Here is an 8,140-nt window from a genome sequence, read left to right as displayed (position 1 = left end):
ATGACCGATTTAAGGTAACATCAAATACAATTATCAATACATATTTAGAAAGTTGTCTTGGTCAATGGACCCATTTAAGGTAACATCAATTACAATTATCAAAAAAAATCAAATTTACAGTAAAATGTATTAAAATTCTATAATGAAGGTTTGGTTTGTTCAAATTGAATTCACATGCATTTGTCAATACATGTTAGAAAGTATTTCGGTCAAATGATCGATTTAAGGTAACATCAAATACAATTATCAATACATAATAGAAAGTTGTCTTAGTCAAATGACCGATTTAAAGTAACATCAAATACAATTATCAATACATGTACATATAAGACATTTTTCTTGGTCAAATGACCGATTTTGGGTAACATTAATTACAATTATCAAAAAAAAAAAAAAAATTACAGTAAAATGTCGAAAAGTTATCAATATACCATCAACAGGTTTGCTGTTGTATTATTTACAATTATCCTATAAATATGGTCAATTGAAGGTAACAATCTGAATGAATTATCTAAAAATTGGTGAAATTTACTAAAAAGTGTTATAATTCTATAATGAAGGTTTGGTTGGTCCAAATTGACTTCAAATGCATTTGTCAATACATGTTAGAAAGTATTTCGGTGAAATGATCGATTTAAGGTAAGATCAAATACAATTATCAATACATAATATAAAGTTGTTTTAGTCAAATGACCGATTTAAGGTAACATCAAATACAATTATCAATACATATTTAGAAAGTTGTCTTGGTCAATGGACCCATTTAAGGTAACATCAATTACAATTATCAAAAAAAATCAAATTTACAGTAAAATGTCGAAAAGTTATCAATCTACCAACAACAGGTTTGCTGTTGTATTATTTACAATTATTCTATAAATATGGTCAATTGAAGGCAACATCTGAATGAATTATCCAAAAAGTGGTAAAATTTACTAAAAAAGTATTAAAATTCTATAATGAAGGTTTGGTTTGTTCAAATTGAATTCACATGCATTTGTCAATACATGTTAGAAAGTATTTCGTTCAAATGATCGATTTAAGGTAACATCAAATACAATTATCAATACATAATAGAAAGTTGTCTTAGTCAAATGACCGATTTAAAGTAACATCAAATACAATTATCAATACAAATTAGAGTTGGCTTGGTCATATGACCGATTTAAGGTAACATCAATTACTAATATAAAAAAAAAAATCAAATTTACAGTAAAATGTCGAAAAGTTATCAGTATAACATCAAGAGGTTTGCTGTTGTATTATCAACAATTATTCTATAAATATGGTCAATTGAAGGTAACATCTGAATAAATTATCCAAGAAGTGGTAAAATTTACTAAAAAAGTATTATAATTCTATAATGAAGGTTTGGTTTGTTCAAATTAAATTCACATGCATTTGTCAATACATGTTTGAAAGTATTTCGGTCAAATGATCGATTTAAGGTAACATCAAATACAATTATCAATACATAATAGAAAGTTGTCTTAGTCAAATGACCGATTTAAGGTAACATCAAATACAATTATCAATACATATTAGACAGTTGCCTTGGTCAAATGACCGATTTATGGAACATCAATTACAATTGTCCCAAAAAAAAAGATCTGAATGAATTATTTAAAAATTGGTAGAATTTACTAAAAAAAGTGTTATAATTCTATAATGAAGGTTTGGTTGTTCCAAATTGACTTCAAATACATTTGTCAATACATATTAGAAAGTATCTCGGTCAAATGACCGAGTTAAGGTAACATCAAATACAATTATCAATACATTTTAGAAAGTTGTCTTGGTCAATGGACCGATTTAAGGTAACATCAATTACAATTATAAAAAAAAATCAAATTTACAGTTAAAGGTCGAAAAGTTATCAAGATACCAACAACAGGTTTGCAGTTGTATTATTTACAATTATCCTATAAATATGGTCAATTTAAGGTAAAATCTGAATTAATTATCCAAAAAGTGGTAAAATTTATTAAAAAAGTATCATGATTCTTTAATGAAGGTTTGGTGTGTTTAAATTGAATTCACATGCATTTGTCAATACATGTCAGAAAGTATTTAGGTCAAATGATCGATTTAAGGTAACATCAAATACAATTATCAATACATAATAGAAAGTTGTCTTAGTCAAATGACCGATTTAAGGTAACATCAAATACAATTATCAATACACATTAGACAGTTGTCTTGGTCAAATGACCGATTTAAGGTAACATCAATTACAATTATAAAAAAAAAAATCAAATTTACAGTAAAATGTCGAAAAGTTATAAATATACCATCAACAGGTTTGCTGTTGTATTATTTACAATTATCCTATAAATATGGTCAATTGAAGGTAACAATCTGAACGAATTATCTAAAAAGTGGTAACATTTACTAAAAAGTGTTATAATTCTATAATAAAGGTTTGATTGGTCCGAATTGGCTTCAAATGCATTTGTCAATACATATTAGAAAGTATCTCGGTCAAATGACCGATTTAAGGTAAGATCTAATACAATTATCAATACATTTTAGAAAGTTGTCATGGTCAAATGACCGATTTAAAGTAACATCAATTACATTTATCCCCAAAAAAAATTTCAAATTTCCAGTAAAATGTCGAAAAGTTATCAATATACCAACAACAAGTTTGCTGTTGTATTATTTACAATTATTCTATAAATATGGTCAATTGAAGGTAACATCTGAATAAATTATCTAAAAAGTGGTAAAATTTACTAAAAAAGTATTATAATTCTATAATGAAGGTTTGGTTTGTTCAAATTGAATTCACATGCATTTGTCAATACATGTTAGAAAGTATTTCGGTCAAATGATCGATTTAAGGTAACATCAAATACAATTATCAATACATAATAGAAAGTTGTCTTAGTCAAATGACCGATTTAAAGTAACATCAAATACAATTATCAATACATATAAGACATTTTTCTTGGTCAAATGACCGATTTTGGGTAACATTAATTACAATTATCAAAAAAAAAAAAAAAATTACAGTAAAATGTCGAAAAGTTATCAATATACCATCAACAGGTTTGCTGTTGTATTATTTACAATTATCCTATAAATATGGTCAATTGAAGGTAACAATCTGAATGAATTATCTAAAAATTGGTAAAATTTACTAAAAAGTGTTATAATTCTATAATGAAGGTTTGGTTGGTCCAAATTGACTTCAAATGCATTTGTCAATACATGTTAGAAAGTATTTCGGTGAAATGGTCGATCTAAGGTAAGATCAAATACAATTATCAATACATAATATAAAGTTGTTTTAGTCAAATGACCGATTTAAGGTAACATCAAATACAATTATCAATACATATTTAGAAAGTTGTCTTGGTCAATGGACCCATTTAAGGTAACATCAATTACAATTATCAAAAAAAATCAAATTTACAGTAAAATGTATTAAAATTCTATAATGAAGGTTTGGTTTGTTCAAATTGAATTCACATGCATTTGTCAATACATGTTAGAAAGTATTTCGGTCAAATGATCGATTTAAGGTAACATCAAATACAATTATCAATACATAATAGAAAGTTGTCTTAGTCAAATGACCGATTTAAAGTAACATCAAATACAATTATCAATACATGTACATATAAGACATTTTTCTTGGTCAAATGACCGATTTTGGGTAACATTAATTACAATTATCAAAAAAAAAAAAAAAATTACAGTTAAATGTCGAAAAGTTATCAATATACCATCAACAGGTTTGCTGTTGTATTATTTACAATTATCCTATAAATATGGTCAATTGAAGGTAACAATCTGAATGAATTATCTAAAAATTGGTGAAATTTACTAAAAAGTGTTATAATTCTATAATGAAGGTTTGGTTGGTCCAAATTGACTTCAAATGCATTTGTCAATACATGTTAGAAAGTATTTCGGTGAAATGATCGATTTAAGGTAAGATCAAATACAATTATCAATACATAATATAAAGTTGTTTTAGTCAAATGACCGATTTAAGGTAACATCAAATACAATTATCAATACATATTTAGAAAGTTGTCTTGGTCAATGGACCCATTTAAGGTAACATCAATTACAATTATCAAAAAAAATCAAATTTACAGTAAAATGTCGAAAAGTTATCAATCTACCAACAACAGGTTTGCTGTTGTATTATTTACAATTATTCTATAAATATGGTCAATTGAAGGCAACATCTGAATGAATTATCCAAAAAGTGGTAAAATTTACTAAAAAAGTATTAAAATTCTATAATGAAGGTTTGGTTTGTTCAAATTGAATTCACATGCATTTGTCAATACATGTTAGAAAGTATTTCGTTCAAATGATCGATTTAAGGTAACATCAAATACAATTATCAATACATAATAGAAAGTTGTCTTAGTCAAATGACCGATTTAAAGTAACATCAAATACAATTATCAATACAAATTAGAGTTGGCTTGGTCATATGACCGATTTAAGGTAACATCAATTACTAATATAAAAAAAAAAATCAAATTTACAGTAAAATGTCGAAAAGTTATCAGTATACCATCAAGAGGTTTGCTGTTGTATTATCAACAATTATCCTATAAATATGGTCAATTGAAGGTAACATCTGAATAAATTATCCAAGAAGTGGTAAAATTTACTAAAAAAGTATTATAATTCTATATTGAAGGTTTGGTTTGTTCAAATTAAATTCACATGCATTTGTCAATACATGTTTGAAAGTATTTCTGTCAAATGATCGATTTAAGGTAACATCAAATACAATTATCAATACATAATAGAAAGTTGTCTTAGTCAAATGACCGATTTAAGGTAACATCAAATACAATTATCAATACATATTAGACAGTTGCCTTGGTCAAATGACCGATTTATGGAACATCAATTACAATTGTCCCAAAAAAAAAGATCTGAATGAAGTATTTAAAAATTGGTAGAATTTACTAAAAAAAGTGTTATAATTCTATAATGAAGGTTTGGTTGTTCCAAATTGACTTCAAATACATTTGTCAATACATATTAGAAAGTATCTCGGTCAAATGACCGAGTTAAGGTAACATCAAATACAATTATCAATACATTTTAGAAAGTTGTCTTGGTCAATGGACCGATTTAAGGTAACATCAATTACAATTATAAAAAAAAAATCAAATTTACAGTTAAATGTCGAAAAGTTATCAAGATACCAACAACAGGTTTGCAGTTGTATTATTTACAATTATCCTATAAATATGGTCAATTTAAGGTAAAATCTGAATTAATTATCCAAAAAGTGGTAAAATTTACTAAAAAAGTATCATGATTCTTTAATGAAGGTTTGGTGTGTTTAAATTGAATTCACATGCATTTGTCAATACATGTCAGAAAGTATTTAGGTCAAATGATCGATTTAAGGTAACATCAAATACAATTATCAATACATAATAGAAAGTTGTCTTAGTCAAATGACCGATTTAAGGTAACATCAAATACAATTATCAATACACATTAGACAGTTGTCTTGGTCAAATGACCGATTTAAGGTAACATCAATTACAATTATAAAAAAAAAAATCAAATTTACAGTAAAATGTCGAAAAGTTATAAATATACCATCAACAGGTTTGCTGTTGTATTATTTACAATTATCCTATAAATATGGTCAATTGAAGGTAACAATCTGAACGAATTATCTAAAAAGTGGTAACATTTACTAAAAAGTGTTATAATTCTATAATAAAGGTTTGAATGCGTTTGAATTGGCTTCAAATGCATTTGTCAATACATATTAGAAAGTATCTCGGTCAAATGACCGATTTAAGGTAAGATCTAATACAATTATCAATACATTTTAGAAAGTTGTCATGGTCAAATGACCGATTTAAAGTAACATCAATTACATTTATCCCCAAAAAAAATTTCAAATTTCCAGTAAAATGTCGAAAAGTTATCAATATACCAACAACAAGTTTGCTGTTGTATTATTTACAATTATTCTATAAATATGGTCAATTGAAGGTAACATCTGAATAAATTATCTAAAAAGTGGTAAAATTTACTAAAAAAGTATTATAATTCTATAATGAAGGTTTGGTTTGTTCAAATTGAATTCACATGCATTTGTCAATACATGTTAGAAAGTATTTCGGTCAAATGATCGATTTAAGGTAACATCAAATACAATTATCAATACATAATAGAAAGTTGTCTTAGTCAAATGACCGATTTAAAGTAACATCAAATACAATTATCAATACATATAAGACATTTTTCTTGGTCAAATGACCGATTTTGGGTAACATTAATTACAATTATCAAAAAAAAAAAAAAAATTACAGTAAAATGTCGAAAAGTTATCAATATACCATCAACAGGTTTGCTGTTGTATTATTTACAATTATCCTATAAATATGGTCAATTGAAGGTAACAATCTGAATGAATTATCTAAAAATTGGTAAAATTTACTAAAAAGTGTTATAATTCTATAATGAAGGTTTGGTTGGTCCAAATTGACTTCAAATGCATTTGTCAATACATGTTAGAAAGTATTTCGGTGAAATGGTCGATCTAAGGTAAGATCAAATACAATTATCAATACATAATATAAAGTTGTTTTAGTCAAATGACCGATTTAAGGTAACATCAAATACAATTATCAATACATATTTAGAAAGTTGTCTTGGTCAATGGACCCATTTAAGGTAACATCAATTACAATTATCAAAAAAAATCAAATTTACAGTAAAATGTATTAAAATTCTATAATGAAGGTTTGGTTTGTTCAAATTGAATTCACATGCATTTGTCAATACATGTTAGAAAGTATTTCGGTCAAATGATCGATTTAAGGTAACATCAAATACAATTATCAATACATAATAGAAAGTTGTCTTAGTCAAATGACCGATTTAAAGTAACATCAAATACAATTATCAATACATGTACATATAAGACATTTTTCTTGGTCAAATGACCGATTTTGGGTAACATTAATTACAATTATCAAAAAAAAATAAAAAATTACAGTTAAATGTCGAAAAGTTATCAATATACCATCAACAGGTTTGCTGTTGTATTATTTACAATTATCCTATAAATATGGTCAATTGAAGGTAACAATCTGAATGAATTATCTAAAAATTGGTGAAATTTACTAAAAAGTGTTATAATTCTATAATGAAGGTTTGGTTGGTCCAAATTGACTTCAAATGCATTTGTCAATACATGTTAGAAAGTATTTCGGTGAAATGATCGATTTAAGGTAAGATCAAATACAATTATCAATACATAATATAAAGTTGTTTTAGTCAAATGACCGATTTAAGGTAACATCAAATACAATTATCAATACATATTTAGAAAGTTGTCTTGGTCAATGGACCCATTTAAGGTAACATCAATTACAATTATCAAAAAAAATCAAATTTACAGTAAAATGTCGAAAAGTTATCAATCTACCAACAACAGGTTTGCTGTTGTATTATTTACAATTATTCTATAAATATGGTCAATTGAAGGCAACATCTGAATGAATTATCCAAAAAGTGGTAAAATTTACTAAAAAAGTATTAAAATTCTATAATGAAGGTTTGGTTTGTTCAAATTGAATTCACATGCATTTGTCAATACATGTTAGAAAGTATTTCGTTCAAATGATCGATTTAAGGTAACATCAAATACAATTATCAATACATAATAGAAAGTTGTCTTAGTCAAATGACCGATTTAAAGTAACATCAAATACAATTATCAATACAAATTAGAGTTGGCTTGGTCATATGACCGATTTAAGGTAACATCAATTACTAATATAAAAAAAAAAATCAAATTTACAGTAAAATGTCGAAAAGTTATCAGTATACCATCAAGAGGTTTGCTGTTGTATTATCAACAATTATCCTATAAATATGGTCAATTGAAGGTAACATCTGAATAAATTATCCAAGAAGTGGTAAAATTTACTAAAAAAGTATTATAATTCTATATTGAAGGTTTGGTTTGTTCAAATTAAATTCACATGCATTTGTCAATACATGTTTGAAAGTATTTCGGTCAAATGATCGATTTAAGGTAACATCAAATACAATTATCAATACATAATAGAAAGTTGTCTTAGTCAAATGACCGATTTAAGGTAACATCAAATACAATTATCAATAC

This window comes from Mytilus trossulus, chromosome 5, assembly GCF_036588685.1.
Source record: "Mytilus trossulus isolate FHL-02 chromosome 5, PNRI_Mtr1.1.1.hap1, whole genome shotgun sequence".
NCBI classification, from domain to species: Eukaryota; Metazoa; Mollusca; class Bivalvia; order Mytilida; family Mytilidae; genus Mytilus; species Mytilus trossulus.
The sequence above is the reverse complement of the archived record's forward strand: the minus strand, read 5'-3'. Positions refer to the sequence as shown.